This window comes from Ranitomeya variabilis, chromosome 3, assembly GCF_051348905.1.
Source record: "Ranitomeya variabilis isolate aRanVar5 chromosome 3, aRanVar5.hap1, whole genome shotgun sequence".
Classification (NCBI taxonomy): domain Eukaryota; kingdom Metazoa; phylum Chordata; class Amphibia; order Anura; family Dendrobatidae; genus Ranitomeya; species Ranitomeya variabilis.
Genome location: NC_135234.1, coordinates 463,481,813 through 463,508,324, shown reverse-complemented (window position 1 = coordinate 463,508,324; position 26,512 = coordinate 463,481,813). Strand labels below are relative to the sequence as shown.

Here is a 26,512-nt window from a genome sequence, read left to right as displayed (position 1 = left end):
TTAGGTGTGGACCAAAAGTCTTATTAGTGCAGTCCACATGCTACTATAACCATCTATCTGCTCATTTAAACCTAAGGTGGCAGAGGTGAGCAGGTGATAAGTAACTAGAAACAAGTAAGCCACTGTACACTGCACAAAGTCTGGGAAGAGTGGGAGGGGGAGAAGGAGAAGGAGAAGGATGGATGAATACATTTAGCAGAGAGGAGCGGGAGGAAGTGAGAGTAGGGTGGCTCCTGAGCAATGCACCTAACCCCCAATTGCCCCCCCGGTTGCCATGGTTAGGTTAGGCACCATAGGGCTATTTTAGCCCCTTCTGCCCTGGACATAGTAGTATGTTACATGGTAGACCCATAGGACGCCTGAAAATCAGGCTAAACACCCTTTTGTGTTCCTAGAGCCATATGCAGTGGCGTACACACCATAGATGCGACGGATGCGGAAGCACCCAGGCCCGTGGCTTGGGGGGGCCCAGTGCCGCCCGCCCGCATCCATGGTGTGTCCTTTTTTTTTATTTTTGCCACAAGCACAGTGCCCAGCCACACAATGGGCCCCACAGCAAAAGGGTCACAGCAATGGTGCCCAGCCACAGTGTCCGGACCCAGTCACAGTGACCGTGCTTGTGGCTGGGCCCCATTGCTGTCGCTGGGCCCTTTTCTTGCGGCTGGTCCCCTTTTTTTGTGGCTGGGCCCCATTGCTGCTGTTGGGCCCCGTGCTTGCTGCTGGGCCCCATTGCTGTGGCTAGGCCCCACCACAAGCACAGTGCCCAGCCACAGCAACAGGGCCCAGCCACACAATGGGCCCCACAGCAAAAGGGTCACAGCAATGGTGCCCAGCCACAGTGTCCGGACCCAGTCACAGCGACCATGCTTGCGGATGGGCCCCTTGCTTGCGGCAACACATAATACATAATACAAAATAAAGCTGCACCCCAACCCCACCCCGCCCCCCCCCACACACATAATACGTTTCCAAAATAAAGCTGCACCCCAACCCCCCGCCCCCCCCCCACACACATAATACGTTTGCAAAATAAAGCAGCACCCCAACCCCCCCCCCCGCCCCCCCCCCACACACACACACTGCAAAAAATAAGGCTGCACCCCAACCCCCCCCCCCACACACACCAAAAAATAAAGCTGCACCCCAACCCCACCCCCCCCCACACACGCACACTGCAAAAAGTAAAGCAAGCGGCACCCCAACCCCACCCCCCACACACACACACTGCAAAAAATAAAGCAAGCTGCACCCCAACCCCACCCCCCCACACACTCTGCAAAAAATAAAGCAAGCTGCACCCCAACCCCACCCCACCCTCCACACACACCAAAAAATAAGGCTGCACCCCAACCCCCCCCCCCCCCACACGCACACTGCAAAAAAGCAAGCTGCACCCCAACCCCCCCGGGGCGACCGCCAGCATAGTGGAGGCCATGTGAGGTGGTTATTACTCACGCTTTGCTTGGCTGAGTAACAGTTGGCTCCTCAGGTCCACCTCTGCTCTGCTCTTCAGTGCCGGGAAGAGAGCGGCGGGGCACGAGCGGGGACGTGTGGCGTAATCATGTCACACGCTGTGCAGCCGTTCTCTCCCGCCGGGGACAGCAGAAGGCGGAACTAAAGTTCCTCTGCGTGCTGTCCCTGCCCAGCAGGGAGAACGGCTTGCGCGTGTGACATTACGTCACACGCAGAGAGCCGAGCGACAGGGCGGGCGCCGGGCGGGCGGCACTGGGCAGGAGCAGGCGAGCAGCAGATACAGATAGCGCAAATGGCGCGGCGGGGGGCGCCACAAGAGGTGCGGGCGCCCTCAGGCCATTAAGCGTCTACATTGTGATGTAATGTGACATTAATCTGCTGAGCTCAAATGCGCCCCTTGTATGCTAACGAGCCTTGGCGCCCTGTGCGGCCGCACAGGTCGCACAGGGCAAAGGCCGGCCCTGTGTGAACTTATATCCGTACCCCTCACAAAACAGGATTCAGGCATATACGCGGATAGGGCAATTGACTATAATAGTGCCGATGGAATCTACGTGTGCTCTGACTTGCATCATTTTTGGGAGTGTACGCCTAGTGCAGGCAGACACTCAGATGTAGGTTGTTTGGATGTAAGCCCCAACGAGACCCAACAAACATAGGACAAAGCGCACTGTGAAAGCACCCTTACATGTGTGTTAAAGGGAATCTGTCACGCCCCGGGATGTATATGACCTATTAATATGGGCATACAGGTAACAGAAATGTTACACTAGTCCTACCTGTATGCCTCATATTAATGGTCTTGTTGCTGAGAAATGTTATATTCTTTCCTTATGATTTCTTCCAGGCTCCGGGGCGTGCGGTGCCTGGAAGAAATCCCTGCCCCCTGACCTCATTACAGCACTGACTCTCTCCCATGCAAGTCAGTTATGGTGCCAGAATCCTGCGCCCTGCACTCCCTCAGATATGCATACCTGATCCTCCCTTATATGGGCACCGCATTCAGGGATCTTCTGCACAGGCGCATCGCACATCGGAGGTCACATTGACTGGCCAGCGCATGCACAGAAGATCCCTGAATGCAGTGCCCATATAAGAGAGGATCAGGTATGCATATCTGAGGGAGTGCGGGGAGCAGACGCAGGATTCTGGCTCCATAACTGACGTGCATGGGAGAGTGTTAGGGCTCCTTCTCACTTGCAAGAAATACGTGCGAGTCTCGCAGGATAAAACCCTGCTCTGGCGCCGGCACTCCAGAGCGGAGCGTGCGGCCGCACAGCAATACATAGAGCTGCACGCTGCGCTCTGGAGTGCCGGCGCCAGAGCAGGGTTTTAACCTGCGAGACTCGGACGTATTTTACGCAAGTGAGAAGGAGCCCTTACAATGAGGACAGGAGGCAGGGATTTCTTCCAGGCACCGCACGCCCTGGAGCCTGGAAGAAATCATTAGCATATGAAAAAAATATAACATTTCTCAACAACAAGACCATTAATATGAGACATACAGGTAGGACTAGTGTAACATTTCTATTACCTGTATGCCCATATTAATAGGTCATATAAGTCCCAGCGGGTGACAGATTCCCTTCAAGTGGAGGCCTAAACCTGATGTAAACAGAGCCTACGTTGTAGTTTGTCCCTCAGAGGTAGACATCAGCAATTGGTTAGTTAGACACATTCATGGGAGTAATAAAGACGCTATTGATACGACCTAGGATGCCACGTACATACATACATTTTTCTACATCATTACTGTAAAACCTGGAGCATATTTTGATTCCCAGAAACATCCCCGCCTCTCTCCCCCCAAAAGTGCCGTCTCATCTTCAAAAATAGCAAAGTGTGTGCACTGCAACGTCACAGATCTGGTTTGAGGTGAGTCATGGATGAAATAAAAGCTGCAGCTTTCGTATTTCCTAGCAGATGGGACGATTAATCACCCATAATTTGGATGTTTAAGTGAGAGGAAAGCTCTCCTTGAGGCCGGGATCACACATACGCGAGATACGGCCGAGTCTCGCAGGTGAAAACCCAGCTCTGGCGCCGGCACTCCGGAGCAGAGCGTGCAGCCGCACAGCAATACATGGAGCTGCACGCTCCGCTCTGGAGTGCCGGCGCCAGAGCTGGGTTTTCACCTGCAAGACTCGGCTTTATCTCGCGTATGTGTGATCCCGGCCTAAATGGAAGGGGCATTCATGTAACAGGTGAAAGACATTTTCTTTTTCTTGGACTTGTCATGTCATGAGCTTTAAGGCTATGTGCACACGTTGCATAAAATTTCTGCATCTCTAGGCAAGAAATGCAGCTGAAAAAACGAGCGTTTTTTCAGCATTTTTGATGCGCTTTTTCCCCTGCGTTTTTTACTGATTTGAGTGAAGTCAATGGAGAAAAACACGGCAAAAGCGCACAGAGAATTTACATGCTGCAGATTGTTTTTTTCACCAAACGTGCAAGTCAAAAATACTCAACATCTGCATGACACGTGAGGCTTCTCATTCACTTTGCTGACATCAGGATTGCTTCAGGTTTATCTAGAAAATCTACAAGGAAAAAACGCACAAAATCAGCAACATGTGCACACAGCCTAACAGTTTGGTATTTATTTTGTAATTTGTTTCCATTTTTTTTATATTATCCTTTCCCGTCTTTTGTTAAAGACAGTGAAGCATTGTGTAACTGTCAGATTTGATACCAAATGCACAGAACATTATTATTTGCGTATGCATTTTATACCGCCATTCACTACGGAAGGGTTCACATAACAAGCACAATAATAAGGCCGGGGTCACACTTGCGAATGTAATGCAAGAAACTCCCGCAAATCTCTTACATCAATACCCGGCACGGCCGCCGGCACTGGGGATTGGAGAGTGCGGCTGCATGTATTTCTATGCATGTATTTCTATGCAGCCGCACACTCCGGTCCCGAGTGGTGGCGTCAGTGCCGGGTATTGATGCAAGAGACTTGCGCAGGTTTCTCGCATTAAACTCTCAAGTGCGACCGTGGCCTGACAAGCAAATGCAATAAATAAATTGAGCTTATGGACTCAAAGTAATTATACACGTGCAGATTTCTACCAAATGTGCTCTGATCAATATTGTTACTTTTTCTTTTAAAGTGGTGGCAAAAAGGCATGGTTTTGCCTTTAGTTCCCCAAATTGTGGCACAAGCATTGCCGTTATACCACGATTGCAGCAAATAGACGCAATGTTTCTGCAACATCTGTAACACTTGGTGAGTGAATCGATTGGTATCTGTTGACATGAATTGTTTTTTTTCATTACAAACGCGGAGAAATTAAAGTTAAATTGAAAGCACCCATAGAGTATAGACAGCACAAAAATCAATGGTGCCCACATGGAAGGTCTAAATCACATAAAGCAAAATCTACATTTACTACATGAGTGAATTAACAAGTTAGAGACTGTTACAGAAACATTGGCCCTGCCAATTTAGAAGAATAAGGGAGCATACTTAGATGCTTCATACAGAAGGGTGACTTTGTGGGTCTATACTGCCATTTATATTTATGGGTCTATACTGCCATCTTCGAATGATTGGTCATTAAAAGGTTATTCCCATCTTTAAAGATGGGAGTAATTGGAAAATACTGGTAAAAACAAGCAACTTTCCCATTTACTACTTATTATAACTTGGCTCCCTGGTCAGCAGATATAGTTAATTTTTTTACTTTGTTGTTTATAGCTCATTGTAGAACAGACTGGCCACCGCTGTTAGTCTGCTAGAACATGTGCAGTGCCTACAAGCTCTTTTCTGCCGAGCTTGTAAAGATTACACTGAAGCTGGCTGAGGTTGAGACAAGGCTGTCTCATATTAGCAACTTTGGGAGTGCACAGTTTGGACCACTGATCCAAACTGTCAATCAATGCCCCGCTCAACCCTACCCCCCACACACAGCGATGACAGAACCGCTGTTCCTGGTGCTGGTGTGACATTGTGTTACTTGCCAGATGCAGACAACAAACCACTTCTATTTGACAAAAGACCGCAGCTGATTCACTCTAGCCAGTACTTGACATACGTGACAAAACAATGTCATGCCACAACCATGAACAGTGGCGCCCATACCTCCTATCACAGCTAAGTGCTCGCGCTGTCTTTTGAAAGCATGGGAACTGCGGCTCTCTGACCGATGGGGATGATTTCACCACCGATCAGAAGCGGTGTTTGCCGTGCTGTCGTGCACATGACAGCGCGACAAACACCCAATGTTCGGGCAGCCGAACCGGAACAGTAACACGGACTTCCTGGTGAAGAACAGTAGGTGTTCGGTACGGACGCCGAACTTTACTGTTTGGGTTCGCACATCTCTAAACGTTATCACTAGTAGGTCCTTTGCAAGAATATATGGAAACTAATCAGACTACAGCTTTAATGTTTCCAAGATGTATTAAATACAAATGCACTTATGTCATTGGTAGCTATTAGCAACTGTTCTACCTCTTCTTTGCATTAGATTTTCTGGATCTCCTCCACAATTGCTGAGTAAATGGATATTGCACACCACATGCAAACAAGCTGACCCTCTACAATTTTTTTTCTTAGATAATTTCAAATCCTGTGCAGATTACTGATTTATAAAAATGTATACTATACCAGGCATGGTCATTGCTAAAACAACAATTTTGGAAAATACGATAAGAACCAGACGATTAATTCTAATTGCAGCTGCACTGTATATTTTATTGTTCCTCATACCGATTGTAGACATACATAGATGTGTATAAACTTATCAATATGAGTTAGAAATCACATTGTAGAGATTCTGTCAGTATGTTTTTTAGCATATAAATATGCGGTTAAGATCTATGGGCTGGATAATAATAATAATAATCTTTATTTATATAGCGCCAACATATTCCACAGCACTTTACAGCTAAACAGTTTCAAACACAACAGTCATAAGTAACAGCGTTAACAATAATATGATGATTAACGCAAAATAAAACAACCCTGCTCGTGAGAGCTTACAGTCAACAATGAGGTGGGGGAGATACAAAGTACAGATGTGTATTTACAATGATGTTTTTACAGTGAAGGTCCACCCATCTTCAGGGGGTGGGGGATCGGTGGAGATACACACGCAAACTTTCACATAAAATGACTTTGATTAGGGAACGTGATATAGGCCACTCTGAACAAATTAATATAGATCTCCCTGAAAATCTGCTTCCAGAGCTTATTTTAAATGAAAGGGGGCGATACCAGTGTGATATGTAATGACTGACAGCCTGTTCTACACGTCTCAAGTGGGAATTTCTCCTTTCATATAACGTTAGCTCTATTAGCTCTGGAGGCAGATTCTAAGGAAGATCTGTATCCGATCCATAGATCTTAAATAGGTTGTCCTGTCTAAATTGAAAAGTCTGCAGTCACTGTGTGGCTGCAGACTTGTGAATTCTCGCAGACCACTTGTATTGAGTGAGGCTGCGCCCACTAGACGGGTTCCGCCCGGGAGTATGCATATCCCATACTTGACTGCCGTTCCCGGTGCAGACAATGGCGATTCCTCACAGGGCACAGTGCACTGGGGGGATTCACAATTCTGCAGCCACACAGCGTGACTGCAGACTTTTCATTTTAGACCGGACAACCCCTTTGACACCTCATTTACATATTAGGAAAAACGTGGGTTTCTCTAGAATAAGACATTGGATTGCAGATATCAAGGCATCATTTTATTCAACTTTCTATGATTTGTATGCCCATGTACAAGTGCTTCTCACTAAATTAGAATATGATCAAAAAGTTAATTTATTTCACTTCTTCAATATAAAAAATTGAATCTCATGTATTATATAGAGTCATTACAAACAGTGTGATTTACTTCAAGTGTTTATTTATGTTAATGTTGATGATTATGGCTTACAGCGAATGAAAACCCAAAAGTCATTATCTCAGTAAATTAGAATACTTTATAACACCAGCTTGAAAAATTATTTTAAAATCCAAAATGTTGGCCTACTGAAATGTATGTTCAGTAAACGCACTCAGTACTTGGTCGGGGCTCCTTTTGCATCAATTACTGCATCATTGCAGCGTGTCATGGAGGCGATCAGCCTGTGGCACCGCTGAGGTGTTATAGAAGCCCAAGTTGCTTTGATACAGCCTTCAGCTCGTCTGCATTGTTGGGTCTGGTGTCTCTCATTTCCCTCTTGATGATACCCCATAGATTCTTTATAGGGTTAAGGTCAGGCGAGCTTGCTGGCCAATCAAGCACAGTGATAATGTTGTTTTTAAAGGTATTGGTACTTTTGGCAGTGTGGACAGATGCCAAGTCCTGCCGGAGAATGAAATTTCCATCTCCAAAACGCTTGCCGGCAGAGGGAAGCATGAAGTGCTCTAAAAATTTCCTGGTAGACAGCTGAACTGACTTTTGTCTTGATAAAACGTAGTGGACCTACACCAGTAGATGACATAGCTCCACAAACCATCACTGATTGTAGAAACTTCACACTAGACCTCAAGCAGCTTGGATTGTGTGCCTTTCCACTCTTCCTCCAGACTCTGGGACCTTGATTTCCAAATGAAATGCAAAATTTACTTTCATCTGAAAATACTGAGCAACAGTCCAGTTCTTTTTCTTCTTTGCCCAGGTAAGACGCATCTGGCATTGTCTATTGGTCATGAGTGGCTTGACACAAGGAATGCGATCCTTCTTAACAATCCTTTCAAGGCTGCGGTTATCGCGGTTGCTTGTGTAGCTTTTTCTACCACACTTTTTGCTTCCACTCAACTTTCCATTAATATGCTTGGATACAGCACTCTGTGAACAGCCAACTTCTTTAGCAATGACCTTTTGTGGCTTACCCTCCTTGTGGCGTGTGTCAATGACTGCCTTCTGGACATCTGTCAAATCAGCAGTCTTCCCCATGATTGTGGAGCCTACTGAAACAGACTAAGGGAACTTTTTAAACTCTTAGGGTACCGTCACACAGTGCAATTTTGATCGCTACGACGGTACGATTCGTGACGTTCTAGCGATATCGTTACGATATCGCAGTGTCTGACACGCAGCAGCGATCAGGGATCCTGCTGAGAATCGTACGTCGTAGCAGATCGTTTGGAACTTTCTTTCGTCGCTTGATCACCCGCTGACATCGCTGGATCGTTGTGTGTGACAGCGATCCAGCGATGCGTTCGCTGGTAACCAGGGTAAACATCGGGTAACTAAGCGCAGAGCCGCGCTTAGTAACCCGATGTTTCCCGTGGTTACCAGCGTAAAAGTAAAAAAAAAAAAAACGTACATGCTCACCATCTGATGTCCGTCCGGTCCCTTGCCGTCCGCTTCCCGCTCTGACTGTCTGCCGGCCGGAAAGTGAGAGCAGATCACAGCGGTGACGTCACCGCTGCACTCTGCTCTCACTATACGGCCGGATCTGTCAGAGCAGGAAGCGGACGGCAAGGGACCGGACGGACATCAGATGGTGAGCATGTACGGTTTGTTTTTTTTTACTTTTACGCTGGTAACCACGGTAAACATCGGGTTACTAAGCGCGGCCCAGCGCTTAGTTACCCGATGTTTACCCTGGTTACCCGGGGACTTCGGCATCGCTCCAGCGCCGTGATTGCAACGTGTGACCGCAGTCTACGACGCTGGAGCGATAATCATGCGATCGCTGCGACGTCACGGATCGTGCCGTCATAGCGATCAAAATTGCACTGTGTGACGGTACCCTTAAGAAGCCTTTAGAGTTGTCTTTTGTTAATTATTCTAATTTACTGAGATAATGGCTTTTGGGTTTTCATTGGCTGTAAGCCATAATCCTCAATATTAATAAATATAAACTCTTGAAATTGATCACTCTGTTTGTAATGACTCTATATATGAGTTTCCCTTTTTGTATTGATGAACTGAAATAAATTAACTTTTTGATGACATTCTGATTTTGTGAGAAGCACTTGTATACAGCCTAGGAGGGTCAATCCTGTTGACAGATTCCCTTTAAAGAAGCACTCCCATGACGATTTTTCGTTTGTTAATTTGTTTATATGGACATGTAGTGTAGCATTTGTGCTAATATACTCACCTAATACCGTCTTCTCCGGGATGCAAGCTGTGGCATCATCGCACTTCAGCCAGCTCACACTATGTCCTATGCATGAGCGAGAAGTCTCTTTTGCAATGTAAAGGCCCCGTCTCACATAGCGAGATCGCTAGCGAGATCGCTGCTGAGTCACAAGTTTTGTGACGCAACAGCGACCTCAGTAGCGATCTCGCTATGTTTGACACGTACCAGCGATCAGGCCCCTGCTGTGAGATCGCTGGTCATGTCGGAATGGCCTGGACCTTTTTTTGGTCGTTGAGGTCCCGCTGACATCGCTGAATCGGTGTGTGTGACACGGATTCAGCGATGTCTTCACTGGTAACCAGGGTAAACATCGGGTTACTAAGCGCAGGGCCGCACTTAGTAACCCGATGTTTACCCTGGTTACCATCGTAAATGTAAAAAAAACAAACAGTACATACTCACATTCCGGTGTCCGTCAGGTCCCTTGCCGTCTGCTTCCCACACTGACTGACTGCCGGCCGTAAAGTGAAAGCACAGCACAGCGGTGATGTCACCGCTCTGCTGTTAGGGCCGGCGCTCAGTCAGTGCAGGAAGCGGACGCCGGGGGACGCGAATGTAAGTATGTACTGTTTGTTTTTTTTACATTTTACACTGGTAACCAGGGTAAACATCGGGTTACTAAGCGCGGCCCTGCGCTTAGCAACCCGATGTTTACCCTGGCTACCCGGGGACCTCGGCATCGTTGGTCGCTGGAGAGCGGTCTGTGTGACAGCTCCCCAGCGACCACACAGCGACTAAACAGCGACGCTGCAGCGATCAGCATCGTTGTCTGTATCGCTGCAGCGTCGCTGTGTGTGACGGGGCCTTAAGTCTATAGAACCTCATTCTCACGCTCCATAGGCTTACATGGCAAAAACCACTTCTGGGTCATGCAGCATGCAGTGTGACCCTGAGAGTCTGAAGACTGGTGACGTCAGTGAGAAAAGGAGCAGAACTGCGCTGTATACCCGAGAAGGTGGTGGTAGGTGAGTATATAAACACGCACACACTATACTACATACTAGGGTTGAGCGACTTTTCATTTTTTGAGATCGAGTTTTCTCAATAGACCTGGAGCGTGGGAAAAAGTTCCCAGGCTGCAGTTCATGAGGACATCCAGCAGAGGGCGCATCACCGCGACTGAAGGTAACTATAGGTCATTGACCTACATTTCCTTCATTCGCCGGGGTTTACAGGCATGCGCACAGCTGCATTAGCACAGCTCCTGCCTGTAAACTATTTTAACCCCTTCAGATGGATTTACCTCGTGGGACGTGACAGTTCATCAGAGGGTATGTATATTGTTGGTTTATTATTTTTCCAAGCAAGGGTCTTCAGGTGGATTGAGAGAGCAATAAAATATTACAACAACCTGTGTGTTTATTTCATTAAAATACTTTTTAATAATGTGTGTGTGTGTGTTTTTTAACCCTTTCATACAATTGGATTAATATTGGATAGGTGTCATAATTGACGCCTCTCCATTATTAATCTGGCTTAATGTCACCTTACAATAGCAAGGTGGCATTAACCCTTCATTACCCCATATCCCACCGCTACACGGGAGTGGGAAGAGAGTGGCCAAGTGCCAGAATAGGCGCATCTTCCAGATGTGCCTTTTCTGGGGTGGCTGGGGGCAGATGTTTGTAGCCAGGGGGGGCTAATAACCATGGTCCCTCTCTAGGCTATTAATATCTGCCCTCAGTCACTGGCTTTACCACTCTGGCGGAGAAAATTGCGCGGGAGCCCACGCCAAATTTTTCCGCGATTTAACCCTTAAATTTAATAGCTACAGCGCCGAAATTTTGCACATACACACTACTAACATTAGTAGTGTGGAATATGCAAAAAAAGGGGGATATGACATGGTTTACTGTATGTAAACCATGTCTCATATCATGTCGGGTTTAGGCAGGAGAAATGAAAAGCCGGCAATTGAATTACCGGCTTTTCAACATTATCGCGCTGAAGTAAATATAAATATATATATATATATATGTGTCTCTATGATATATATATATATATATATATATATATATATATATATATATATATATATATATATATATATATATATATAAAAAACGAAACCCGACTTTGGATTACAGATCGTGTACCGCCGACCCGATCCCAGAGTGGGATCGGGTTGGGTTTCACGAAACCCGACTTTGCTAATAGTCGGCGACTTTTGAAAAATGCCGATCTGTTTCGCTCAACCCTTCTACATACACATATATACACAGATTTAGTTTTAAAAAATTCCTGGTAGTGCCTCTTTAAAGAGTAACACATTTTAATTTTTGGAACTATGAAAATAAGAAACTTTGTAATAGATTAGATTATATAAAATTGCGTTCTGCTCCTGGATTGTTCTTTCATTTTCAAAATTCTCAATTCTCGGGTAAAATCTGTCTTCAGTGAAGACCGAATTTTCCCATCACTGAAAGAGGAGATGGCAGTTGGTGCCAAAGTTTTATGGAGAACGATAGCTAGTGTTTCAGCAGATCTTACCTTAAAATGTCTGTCTGCATCCAGCTACTCCCGCCTCATAGAATTTCAAAAGCGCCAACTGCCATCTCCTATGTCAGTAATGTAAAAATATGTCTTCACGGAATACAGATATTAGAGATTTTACTGAGCGTGAAATAACAATCCAGCAAGGGAAAGCAGATTTCTCTGTTATGAAATAAAGCAACTTTGTGATATATCTTATGTGCTATTGATTTATTAAATAAAAATTAAAATGACAATTACTGTTCAAACTATTTTCTTCAATCTATTTTATTCCCACGTATTTTTTTACAGTACAGTTCATGTATTTCAGATATTAGTCATAGGTCACTTAAGAAGGTTGCTGATGTTTCAGTCTCATTTTCATTGGAAACCATGTAATTGCTGAGGGTAATCCCTTTCTTTCTATTCTAAATGACTTGCATTTGTATTACAGGTATCAGACTGGGCTTCTCAGTGCTTTAGAGCTGGAGATGAAGAGCTACTGAAAATTTTCGTCCCACCCAGGGTGAGTACAAAAACTGTGCATTGTTGCAACTGGAAAATAGCTGAACTGTCAGTTTAGAATAGGATAAGAATGGTGTATTCTTGACTTACAGGGGTTGATCAGTGAAAACAAGTTGTCCCCTAACCATTGGATAAGTGACTAACTTATTGATTGGTAAGGGTCCCACGATTTGGATGCCTACCAATTGCCACTTTTATCCCAGTTAGAATAGAGTGGCAATGCGCATGTGCTCAGGTTTTCCTGACAGCCCATATAATAATATAATAAGGATTGAAAGGAGTAACAGTTGGGCATCTGACCAGCTGTTCTGTTTTGTAACTGGGATAAAAGTTCCCTGTTCTGCCAAGCGGTGCAGTTCCCAGCAATCGGACCTCCACTGATTAGAAAGTTAGCACCTATTCTTCAAAATGGTGATAACTTATTTTCATCATATAAACCCTTTAATTCAAAATATACAAAACTTTATGGCACAATTTAACCCTCTTTATAACAAAATAGAACCATTTGACTCCCCTGTGTATCAATATATAACATTACCAAAGGCTGATCACTGGGCATCATACATTATTTCAGTGCCTCAGTTAAAGGGTCTATATACTAATTATACTGTCTCCCACATATAGTTGGTTTGTTGGATCTGTAAATTGGCATAAAGTATTTGTGTAACATTTATCTTTTGGTTTACCTGTAGTAACAGAAAGATAGTGATGGTCATTTATTTGCATAACGCTTGGTAACTGGGTTCAGTGTCCACATAAAATGCGGGTACTTTAGGGTTTTACGGAATACCCTGAGATTTCAAAAAGCTGTAATTAAAAATGTGTTACCACAGCCAGCTTATTAGAAATCTGTTTTCTTGCTATTCACTATTAGCTTTGGTCAGTGTGTGCATAAATATACCGTATTTTCTGGTGTATAAGATGACTGGGCGTATAAGACGACCCCCAACTTTTCCATATAAAATATGGAATTTGGGATATGCCCGCCGTATAAGACGGGGGTCATCTTATACGCCCAGTCATCTTATACGGCGTGTGGTTCCCAGGGTCTGGAGGAGAGGAAACTCTCCTTCAGGCCCTGGGATCCATATTCATGTAAAAAATAAAGAATAAAAATAAAAAATATGGATATACTCACCCCTCCGACGAACCCTGGCTGTCACCGCTGCAAGCGTCTGCCTCCGTTCCTAAGAATAAAAAAAATTCCAATGAAATAAGAAAACTGAGAGCACTTACCGTCCTAAAAATCAGTCCTTTATTGAAATGGAAGAATCTTCAGCAGGGGAGAATGTGAATTGTGACAGACGACGGCTGTTTTGCGCTACTGCGCTTCCACGGGTCCTACAGACGAAAAGAAGTGGAGAGGCTCCTATACCTGTTCAGGCTAAGGTCAATTCTTGGTTAAAATACACAAATATCACTTAATCTGAGGATAGGAAAATTTGAGGGAGTTGTACAATACTAGGACAACTACTTTTCAATCACTATTTTACCTTCTTATGAAATGATAACAGCTATACTCGCCTTTGCTGCAGGTGCTGTTCTAGTGTTGTTGGCACTGGCTGTCCTAAGGCTTGCATGACATAACCCTGCCCATACCATTGATTGATAGCTACCTGTGTACACTGATTGGCAGCTATTTGTACACAGGAAGCTGTCAATGGTGGGGGCGGGGCTATATAGAGCTAATGAATATGAAGGACTACTTGGCAACAGGTTTACTAGTCCTCTAGTGATAATCTGCTGCTGATAAAACAGTGACTTAATAAAATCAACACTAAGCAGCCCAGTAAGTGATACATCAATAGAATTAGCATCTTGGCTTATACATTATGCTGCTCTGAGATTAGGTGGCAAAAACCTGGTGACATATTCCCTTTAAAAACACGTTAGTCAAACATATGTTAATGGTCGTAAGCGTTCCTTTTCAATGGAATGAATAGGTGTTACAGACACTTATAAATTTCTATAAAAATGTGCTATAAAATCAGATCCTGGACTTTCTCATTTTTGGAAAGGAGAAGTTGTCATCATAGGCGTCTTTTTATTATTATTATTATTATTATTATTATTATTCATTTTTATAGCGCCATTTATTCCATGGCGCTTTAAATGTGAACGGGGCAAATATAGACAAGTACAATAAACATGAGTAAAACAAGGCACACACAATTACAGGAGGAGAGAGGACCCTGCCCGCGAGGGCTCACAGTCTACAGGGGATGGGTGAGGATACACTAGGTGAGGGTAGAGCTGGTCATGTGGCGGTTCAGTAGACTGGGGATCACTGCAGATTGTAGGCTTGTCGGAAGAGGTGAGTCTTCAGGTTCCTTTTGAAGGTTTTTGTGGTAGGTGAGAGTCTGATGTGTTGGGGTAGAGAGTTCCAGAGTATAGCCGAAGCACGGGAGAAGTCTTGGATGCGGTTATGGGAGGAAGAGATGAGAGAGGAGTAGAGAAGGAGATCATGAGATGATCGAAGGTTGCGTGCAGGTAGGTAACGGGAGACCATGTCACAGATGTATGGAGGAGTCAGATTGTGAATGGCTTTTGTATGTCATAGTTAGTGTTTTGAACTGTAGCCTCTGGGCAATATGAAGCCAGTGAAGGGCCTGGCAGAGAGGAGAGGCTGGGGAGTAACGGGGAGACTGGTGGATTAGTCGGGCAGCACAGTTTAGGATGGATTGGAGTGGTGCCAGAGTGCTAGAAGGGAGGCCAGAGAGTAGGAGGTTGCAGTAGTCGAGACGGGAGATGATAAGGGCATGTACTAGGGTTTTTGTGGTTTCATGGTCAAGGAATGCACGGATCCGGGAAATGTTTTTGAGTTGGAATCGGCAAGAGGAGGCAAGGGCTTGGATATGTGGCTTGAAAGAGAGGGTAGAGTCAAGGATCACCCCGAGGCACCGAGCGTGCGGGATCGGGGAAAGTGAGCAGCCATTGACATTGATGGATAGGTCGGGTGGAGGGGTAGAGTGAGGTGGGGGAAAGATGATGAATTCTGTTTTCTCCATGTTCAGTTTTAGAAAATGAGCAGAAAAGAAGGATGAAATAGCAGACAGACATTGTGGGATTTAAGTCAGTAAGGAAGTGAGGTCTTACCATTAATCTAACAGTCTTGACATTTATAAATGGCTGACTAACCTGCAATAGGCATATTTTTCTCTCTTTTATAGAAAAAAAATGTTTTTAATAGTTTACTATACTCAGAAGAATATGCTGCAGCACGTGCTGCCAATCCTCTCTTTATCTTTCGCTGCTGTAATCCAGATAACTGATGAAGGTCATGTGTTGACCAAAAACATGTACATTTATGTTTTGGATTGTTTGCACTTATAAATTACATCAATGCAGCGTTTTGAGTGGCAGGTTTTATATACAACAGTTCTAAAATAGTCACTCAATAACAAGTTGCAGACGGGAGCCACAAATGGTTTTGTTGCCCAACTTGTCTGAGAATTGCTGTCACGTGCATACATTGTCGTGTTGCCTTAGCTTTAACCTCTTAAATATTGATGATACATACAGCATATTGTCATGAGAATGTCATAATAACTTGTGGTTACAGTCCACTGTACTTGCAAGATTTTGTCAGGATTGTACCTTTATTCCACAGCCAGGTTCTTACTGTAACTGATAGGATTGGAATTAAAGGAAACCTGTCATCTGAAACATGCTGCTCAAACCGTGGGATGCATGTGTCAGGCATTGGCTGTATGATCTCCACCATGTATGTTTGTCTCTGAAATACTGCAGCATTTCAGGGAAAAACATACTTTTAATAGCCGGCCGAGGACCAAGCTGCGCTATTGACTAGTCATACAGGTGGGTCCACGACGGGTTCTACCCGCTTGTTGACAATGACTGAGAAGCCTCTGCCTATAAGCTCTGGCCACTGTTCAGGTCCAGTTCTGTCTTTCAAACGCTTCTCAGGTCATAGTTGATAGGATGGAGCCATGATGTCATAACCACTTTAGACAATCGGTGGGGTCAGCCGTACTGTCTATTATAGATGGCACAACCTGCTGAGCCCAGTTATTGACTGCAGCCAATCCAACACAGACTGTAGCATAGGCGCGAAGAGGTGTCACTGGACACAAGGGAGGGGGGGTAGAACCTCAGTTTGTTATATCAGTGGATAATGAAAGTTGTAACAAAGAATCAAAGCGCAGCTTGGAAACATGTAATGTGGATAGTTGTGGAATAGGTGGGTGCGGGGGTGTCATCAATGGCTGTCATCTAGACATTCATCTTCCTTTACTCAATGCGGTCAGTTCCATGTATTTAGAATGTGGAAAAAACAGAGGAGTACCTGCAGGAAACCTACACAAACACAGGAAGAAAATGTAGATGTGAACCCAGGACCCCAAGATGGTGCACCACCACATTATGGGTGTCAGGTCCAAGCATTCCTCCATGAACAGTTTCCTGGAAAGTGGATTTGTCATCGTGGGCCAGTTAAATGGCCACCATGGTCTCCCGATCTGATCACCTTAGACTTTTATCTTTGGGGTCATCTGAAGGCAATTGTCTATGCTGTGAAGATACGAGATGTGCTGCATCTGAAACAACGGATACTGGAAGCCTGTGATAGCATTTCTTCTGCGGTGTTGCTATCAGTGTGTCAAGAGTGGGAGAAGAGGGTTGCATTGACAATCCAACACAATGGGCAGCACTTTGAACACATTTTATAAGTGGTCATAAACTTGTAAATAACTCATGAAAGAATAAAGATTTGTTAAAACCAAGCACACCATTGTTTTTCTTGTGAAATTGTCAATATGTTTGATATGTGCACATGACCCTCTTCCTATTGAAAAAAATGTCTATGTATGTCTATGTATGTATGTGCCTAGTAGCATAACTAGAGTATGATGGGCGCTGGTGCAAGATTTGGACCGAGACACCTGCCCCGCAAACCATCATGGTTTATATATACAAATATGTATGTTCTCCATCCAGGTGTATATGTTCATCATCCTGGTATGTATATGTTTCCCTTATGCTGTGCCCCATCCAGGTATATATATCTCCATTACTGGCATATATGTCCCTTATCCTGGACCTCATTCTGGTTTACAATAAATAATACTATATCCCCCATCTTGGTATATATGTCACCAGTTCTGCTGTTGTTTTTTAATGCATAGAACAATTATACTCACCTCCCATCTGCTCCCCCACCGCACGGCATCCTCTTCTGAAGCTGGCAGCTGACTTCAGTGTGCAAGTGTCAGGAGCGCATGACATCACTGCCACACTGACGTCAGCTGCTGGCCTCTGATTGACCAGCAGTGTGTATTGCCACATATGGAGCCATGGATCTCTGCTGCAATACTCTTCAGCTAAATGTACATCCTAGCATAAATGTGTTTGTTGCAGTACAATACAATGGCATGTAAATGTTTGGGCACCCCTAGTCAAAATTACTTTAAAGCCTCCTTCATACATCCTGGTTATTTTGGTACTGGAAAAACTAGTACTGGAGAGATCCGTTCCCGTGTGCCATCTGTTTGTACGTCTGTGACATCCATGATCCATATGCTGTCCATTTGTCCGTGTACTGTTCGTGTCCATGTGTCCAAGTGCTGTCAGTGTGACATGTATGGCATGAAATGCATAGAAATTAAAGAGTGTTATGTATTAAAGATGTACAAAGATAGAGATAGTGATGAGGAACATGATCGATAGAGTGAAGTAAAAAAGGAAGGCAGCACTCCAGTACCCATCAAAAAAAGTGACGTGGAATTTATTGGACCCACATGGCGTGGTGACGTCCTGGCTCGAATGAGCCTTTCTGAAGCCTTGAGAAAGGCTCATGTGAGCCTGCACGTTGTTATGCCATGTGGGTCCAATAAAGTCCACCTCACTTTTTTGATGGGTACTGGAGTGCTGCTTTCCTTTTTCACTTCTATGTTTTGGCAAGCATTGGATGATTTGCTGGGGAGGCCTGGGCACCCACTGACCAAATAGTGTGCTGTTCCATTTTTACTTTTATATATAGATAGATAGATAGATATAGGTCAGTGTGCTATATAATCATTGCTTTGTGTGTTATTTTTCTGCTATACTTGTTCTTTATTTTTAAATAAATAAAACAACTTTAAAAATGGCGTGGACAAGTGGGAAGAGCGAGTCTAATCACCAGATTTAGCATATCTTATGGATGCCTCATTTCTGGGGCAGCTGAGGGCTGATGTTGGTAGCCTGGGAGGGGGGCCAATATCCATGGCACCTTCCCTTGGTATTAATACCAGCCCACAGCCGTCTGTTTAGCCTCTGTTGGTTAGAATTTATAGTGGGACCCTACGTTATTTTTTTTTCTGGGCTCCCTCGTAAACTAACCAGTAAAGGTTAAGCAAACCGCTGTGAGCTGTTATTAACCCCTTTCTGACATTAGACGTACAATCCCATAGAGGTGGGGTGGGCCCATATGACCACTGACGGGATAGTACATCATATGCGATCGGGCGCGGCCGATCGCGGCCGGGTGTCAGCTGACTATCGCAGCTGACATCCGGCACTATGTGCCAGAAGTGGTCACGGACCGCCCCCGGCACATTAATCCCCGGCACACTGCGATCAAACATGATCGCAGTGTTCCGGTGGTATAGGGAAGCATCGCGCAGGGAGGAGGCTCCCTGCGTGCTTCCCTGAGACCCCCGGAGCAACACGATGTGATCACGTTGCTCCAAGGGTCTCTTACCTCCTCCTCCCTGCAGCAGGCCCGGATCCAAAATGGCCGCAGCATCCGGGTCCTGCAGGAAGGTGGATTCACAGCGCCTGCTGAGAGCAGGCGCAGGGAAGCCTGGAGGAGCTGTGCACGTCAGATCGTCGATCTGACAGAGTGCTGTGCAAACTGTCAGATCAGCGATCTTACACTATAACATGATGCGCCCCCCCCGACCCCCCCCCCCCCCCCCCCCCCCCGGGCAATGTTATAGTGTAAAAAAATATATATATTCACATGTGTAAAAAAAATTTCAAAAAAATCCCCCCCAAAATTAAAAAAAAATAAAATATTGTCCCTATAAATACATTTCTTCATCTAAATTAAAAAAACAATAAAAGTACACATATTTAGTATCGCCGCGTCCGTAACGACCCGACCTATAAAACTGTCCCACTAGTTAATCCCTTCAGTGAACACCGTAAAAAAAAAAAAAAAAAAAAGAGGCAAAAAACAACGCTTTACTATCATACCGCCAAACAAAAAGTGGAATAACACGCGATCAAAAAGACGGATATAAATAACCATTTTACTGCTGAAAACATCATCTTGTCCCGCAAAAAATGAGCCGCTATACAGCATCATCAAAGAAAAAAGAAAAAAGTTATAGTCCTCAGAATAAAGCGATGCAAAAATAATTATTTTTTCTATAAAATAGTTTTTATCGTATAAAAGCGCCAAAACATAAAAAAATGATATAAATGAGGTATCGCTGTAATCGTACTGACCCAAAGAATGAAACTGCTTTATACATTTTACCAAACGTGGAACGGTATAAACGCCTCCCCCAAAAGAAATTCATGAATAGCTGGTTTTTGGTCATTCTGCCTCACAAAAATCAGAATAAAAAGCGATCAAAAAACACCACGTGCCCGAAAATGGTACAAATAAAAACGTCAACTCGTCCCGCAAAAAACAAGACCTCACATGACCCTGTGGACCAAAATCTGGAAAAATTATAGCTCTCAAAATGTGGTAACGCAAAAAATATTTTTTGCAATAAAAAGCGTCTTTCAGTGTGTGATGGCTGCCAATCATAAAAATCTGCTAAAAAACCCGCTATAAAAGTAAATCAAACCCCCCTTCATCACCCCCTTAGGGTTAGGGCAAGGGTTAGAGTTAAGGCTACAGTTAGGGTTGGGGCTAAAGTTAGAGTTAGGGTTGGGGCTAAAGTTAGGGTTAGGTTTTGGATTTCATTTACGGTTGGGAATAGGGTTGGGATTAGGGTTAGGGGTGTGTCAGGGTTAGGGGTGTGGTTAGGGTTACTGTTGGGATTAGGGTTAGGGATGTGTTTGGATTAGGGTTTAAGTTATAATTGGGGGGTTTCCACTGTTTAGGCACATCAGGGGCTCTCCAAACGCGACATGGCGTCCAATCTCAATTCCAGCCAATTCTGCGTTGAAAAAGTAAAACAGTGCTCCTTCCCTTCTGAGCTCTCCCGTGCGCCCAAACAGGGGTTTACCCAAACATATAGGGTATCAGCGTACTCAGGACACATTGGACAACAACTTTTGGGGTCCAATTTCTCCTGTTACCCTTGGGAAAATACAAAACTGGGGGCTAAAAAATAATTTTGTGGGAAAAAAAAGGATTTTTTATTTTCATGGCTTTGCGTTATAAACTGTAGTGAAACACTTGGGGGTTCAAAGTTCTCACAATACATCTAGATAAGTTCCTTGGGGGGTCTTGTTTCCAATATGGGGTCACTTGTGGGGGGTTTCTACTGTTTAGGTACATTAGGGGCTCTGCAAACGCAATGTGACGCCTGCAGACAAATCCATCTAAGTCTGCATTCCAAATGACGCTCCTTCCCTTCCGAGCTCTGCCATGCGCTCAATCGGTGGTTCCCCCCCACATATGTGGTATCAGCGTACTCAGGACAAATTGGACAACAACGTTTGGGGTCCAATTTCAACTGTTACCCTTGGAAAAATACAAAACTGGGGGCTAAAAAAGAATTTTTGTGGAAAAAAAAGGAATTTTTATTTTCACGGCTCTGCGTTATAGACTGTAGTGAAACACTTGGGGGTTCAAAGCTCTCACAACACATCTAGATGAGTTCCTTAGGGGGTCTACTTTCCAAAATGGTGTCACTTGTGGGGGGTTTCAATGTTTAGGCACATCAGTGGCTCTCCAAACGCAACATGGCATCCCATCTCAATTCCTGTCAATTTTGCATTTAAAAGTCAAATGGCGCTCCTTCCCTTCCGAGCTCTCCCATGCGCCCAAACAGTGGTTTACCCCCACATATGGGGTATCAGCGTACTCAGGACAAATTGTACAACAACTTTTGGGGTCCAATTTCTTCTCTTACCCTTGGGAAAATAAAAAATTGGGGGCGAAAACATCATTTTTGTGAAAAGATATGATTTTTTATTTTTACAGCTCTGCATTATAAATTTCTGTGAATCACTTAATGGGTCAAAGTGCTCACCACACATCTAGATAAGTTCCTTAGGGGGTTTACTTTCCAAAATGGTGTCACTTGTGGGGGGTTTCAATGTTTAGGCACATCAGTGGCTCTCCAAACGCAACATGGCGTCCCATCTCAATTCCTGTAAATTTTGCATTGAAAAGTCAAACGGCGCTCCTTCCCTTCCAAGCTCTCCCATGCGCCCAAACAGTGGTTTACCCCCACATATGGGGTATCAGCGTCCTCAGGACAAATTGTACAACAACTTTTGGGTTCCAATTTCTTCTCTTACCTTTGGGAAAATAAACAATTGGGGCGAAAAGATAATTTTTGTGAAAAAATATGATTTTATATTTTTACGGCTCTGCATTATAAACTTCTGTGAATCATTTAATGGGTCAAAGTGCTCACCACACATCTAGATAAGTTCCTTAGGGGGTCTACTTTCCAAATGGTGTCACTTGTGGGGGGTTTCAATTTTTAGGCACATCAGTGGCTCTCCAAACGCAACATGGCGTCCCATCTCAACTCCTGTCAATTTTGCATTGAAAAGTCAAATGGCTCCTTCCCTTCCGAGCTCTGTCTTGCGCCCAAACAGTGGTTTACCCCCACGTATGGGGTATCGACATACTCAGGACAAATTTTACAACAACTTTTGGGGTCCATTTTCTCCTGTTACCCTTGGTAAAATAAAACAAATTGGAGCTGAAGTAAATTTTTTGTGAAAAAAAAGTTAAATGTTCATTTTTATTTAAACATTCCAAAAATTCCTGTGAAACACCTGAAGGGTTAATAAACTTCTTGAATATGGTTTTGAGCACCTTGAGGGGTGCAGTTTTTAGAATGGTGTCACACTTGGTTATTTTCTATCATATAGACCCCTCAAAATGACTTCAAATGAGATGTGGTCCCTAAAAAAAAATGGTGTTGTAAAAATGAGAAATTGCTGGTCAACTTTTAACCCTTATAACTCCCTAACAAAAAAAAATGTTGGTTCCAAAATTGTGCTTATATATAGTAAACATGTGGGAAATGTTACTTATTAAGTATTTTGTGTGACATATCTCTGTGATTTAATTGCATAAAATTTCAAAGTTGGAAAATTGCGAAATTTTCTAAATTTTCGCCAAATTTCCATTTTTTTCACTAATGAACGCAGGTAATATCAAAGAAATTTTACCACTATCATGAAGTACAATATATCACGAGAAAACAGTTTCAGAATCATCGGGATCCGTTGAAGCGTTCCAGAGTTATAACCTCATAAAGGCACAGTGGTCAGAATTCTAAAAATTGGCCTGGTCATTAACGTGCAAACCACCCTTGGAGGTAAAGGGGTTAATAACCTTGGAATCTTTTAGGATATTGTCCCCTTTCCCAGATTAGTAACATCAGCCACTAGATGTGGGCTTTCCTTCTGATGGTTATCAAAATTACACGGGAGCCCACACCAATTTTTTTTACTTAATTCTTAATTTTACACACGATATACACAGCAGATGTTGAATACAACTCCCATCATTGTCGTCTGGTCATGCTGAACTCAGGGAGAGCAGGCGACAATGATCAGAGATGTCTTCAACACCTGGTGCCTGGGAACAGCGCAAACTGTACTGCTTTTTCCCAGGTGCTGGTGTGTGTTACAATGATGACACACGGATGTCATCAGCGTGCATGTGTGCAAGATGTTTTGCAGCCTGTGCTGCTGATATAAAAAACGGACATATCAGCGGGTTTTTCAAACAGACGCAAGGTCCGTGTGAAAAATTTGTCATGTGCACACCACCATTGAATACAAGGCGCGTGTGCTTATGTTCGTATTTGCGGTCCTTTAAAAACTGACTGTATACGGACATGAAAAACAAATGTATGAAGGGGACCTTATTGTGAACAGTTAAGCAAGTTGAAAATGAAATAATTTCTAAAAGGCGTAAATATAAAGATGACATATTTGCTTTGTATTTTAGGCAAAAAATATATATACATATTTTCATCTTTTGCATTTTAAAAATTAAAAAAGGAAAATGGGCTGATGCAAAAGTTTGGTGCATGGTTAGTAACTAGTATCACCCCCTTTTGAAAGTATCACAGCTTGTAAATGCTTTTTGTAGCCAGACGAGAGTCTTTCAATTCTTGTTTGAGGAATATTCATCCATTCTTCTTTCTAAAATTCTTCCAGTTCTGTGAGATTGCTAGGTTGTCTTGCATACACTGCTATTTTGAGGTCTAGTCACAGATTTTCAATGATATTCAGATTAGTGTACTGTGAGGGCCATTGTAAAACCCTCAGCTTGCGCCTTTTAAGGTAGTCTATTGTGGATTTTGACGTGTGTTTAGAATTATTATTATCCATTTGTAGAAGCCATCCTCTTTTCAACTTCAGGTTTTTGTAAGATGGTGTTATGTTTGCATCAAGAATTTGTTGAGATTTCATTGAATCCATGCTTCCCTCAACCGTGAAATGTTACCCGTGCCATTGGCTGCAACACAACCCCAATGCATGATTGATCCACACCAAGGCTTAATGTTGTTGAGATGTTCTTTTCCTGAAATTCTGTGCCTTTTTTTCCAAAATGCATCAGGCATCATGTTTACATGTTCTTTTGCATACCTTTGGTGCTGAATGTTATGGTGAGGATGCAGGAGAGGTTTTCTTCTGATGACTCTTTTATGAAGACCATATTTATGCAGGTGTCTCTGAACAGTAGATCAATGTACCACAACTGCTTTGTGGGCCTCCACCATTTTCACATTCAGAGTGCTATGCAGCTGCTTAGAATAACCCATGGCTGCTGTTTTTTGCACAAGGTTAGAGGAGGCTGGGTGTTTGTACAGCTGGGAAATTTTTATCACCTGACCTTTGCTTAATGATGTTAGTGAACAAGAGTAACACAACGGGGTGCAGGCTACTTAAAGTCAGAAATGTTGGTCAAAGTTATCTGAGAACACAAATCTTCAAACTTTTGCATTGGACCATTTTCCTTTTCGTAATTTTTAAAATGAAAAAAAAAAAGACAATATATTTTTTTTGTCTAAGATACAAAGGAAACGTGTCATCTTTAACTTTAGGCCTTTTAGAGATCATTTCATCTTAAGCTTGCCTAACTGTTCACAATAACAGTAATTTATTTTGACCATGGGTGCTCAAACCACATCTCTACATACATGGTACTGTTTGTTAGCACATGGGCTCTCACTTTAAACTGTTGCCCTACTTTGTCTAAAACCGGCCCTGCACCAGACCAACATTTTTCGAATGGGTGAGGATTCCAAAACTCACATCTATTAAGCATTTATGGCATATTCTGTATGACATAAATGCTTAAGATGGGAATTCTGCTATTGATGCAGCATATAACTTAACTCTTACAGTGCTATACCCTCCTTCGCTCTCCATGGACTTAAAGCAGTTGTAATGTGATCCCTCAGTGAGTTGCCACTTTATGTTGGATTTTATCATGTTTTGAGTAAGGAGTTCATAGGTGAGTAGAGGAGAAGTGGTTCCTAAGTGGAGAAAGACGCAGCTTTCTTTTCATAAGATATTGTCACGGGGTTACTGCAACAGTGTGGAGCCAGAAGACCGCATTGTCTGATTGCTCTTACTCCGGCACTGAGAAAAATCACTTCTCCTTCACCTTAATTGTGTTTATTTCTTCTGGCAGAACAGGGGTTAATCGGCCATGTTGGAAATCCCTGTGTTCACAGCTGAATTCGGTTAGCCACTTGTTGTGAAATTGGATTTTGGGCTCCCCCGGTGGCCACTGGTGGAATTGAACTGGTGTGCATCATCCCCTCTGTTCACCTGTTTCCATCAGGATGTGGGAGTCGCTATTTAACCTTGCTCCTCTGTCACTTCCATGCCGGTCAACATTGTAATCAGAAGCCTTTCTGTGCATGTTCCTGCTGCTAGACAACTTCCAGTTAAGTTGGACTTTAGTCCTCGTTTGTTTTTGCATTTTGTTCCAGTTCACAGCTGTAGTTTCGTTTCTGTGTCTGGAAAGCTCTTGTGATCTGAAATTGCCACTCTGATGTTATGAGTTAATACTAGAGTCTTAAAGTAATTTCAGGATGGTATTTTGATAGGGTTTTCAGCTGACCATGAAAGTGCCCTTTCTGTCTTCCTGCTATCTAGTAAGCGGACCTCAATTTTGCTAAACCTATTTTCATACTACGTTTGTCATTTCATCTAAAATCACCGCCAATATATGTGGGGGCCTCTGTCTGCCTATCGGGGAAATTTCTCTAGAGGTGAGCCAGGACTATATTTTCCTCTGCCAGGATTAGTTAGTCCTCCGGCCGGCGCTGGGCGTCTAGGGATAAAAAACGTAGGCAACGCTACCCGGCTACTGTTAGTTGTGCGGCAGGTTTAGTTCATGGTCAGTTTAGTTTCCATCCTTCCAAGAGCTAGTACTTATGTTTGCTGGGCTATGTTCTCTTGCCATTGAGAACCATAACAGTTTGACCGGCCACAAAAGGGTTAAATTAATTGACAGAGAAAGGAGAGAAAAGAGAAGTCTGCTGAAGATTTTTTTTTTTTTTTTTCCCCTTCCCTTCAGTTCTGAGTGTGCTTGTAATTGAATCTCTTACAAGTCTGCCTATATTGCAGCCTTTCTCTCTCTCTCTCTCCTTCTAATCCTGGAATGGCTCTGTGTTCACCTGTTTAAAATGGATATTCAGAGTTTAGCTGCAGGTTTGAATAATCTCACCACGAAAGTTCAAAATTTACAAGATTTTGTTGTTCATGTTCCTATATCTGAACCTAGAATTCCTTTGCCTGAATTTTTCTCGGGGAATAGATCTTGCTTTCAAAA

The 26,512-nt window shown here is 43.7% G+C and overlaps 1 protein-coding gene across 3 annotated transcripts in view; it reads left to right on the top strand.

The window, feature by feature from the left end:
- The window catches only part of LOC143816366 (interleukin-1 receptor type 1-like), a 104,007-nt gene that overhangs the window by 16,390 nt on the left and 61,105 nt on the right, over positions 1–26,512 (top strand). For 2 of the 3 annotated variants that reach the window (XM_077296621.1, XM_077296623.1), the window contains exon 2: positions 12,494–12,565. The gene's annotated coding sequence lies outside the window, so the exon portion shown is untranslated. Of the gene's footprint in view, positions 1–4,592; positions 4,709–12,493; positions 12,566–26,512 lie in introns of all 3 variants that reach the window. The other variant, XM_077296622.1, reaches the window with a different exon arrangement.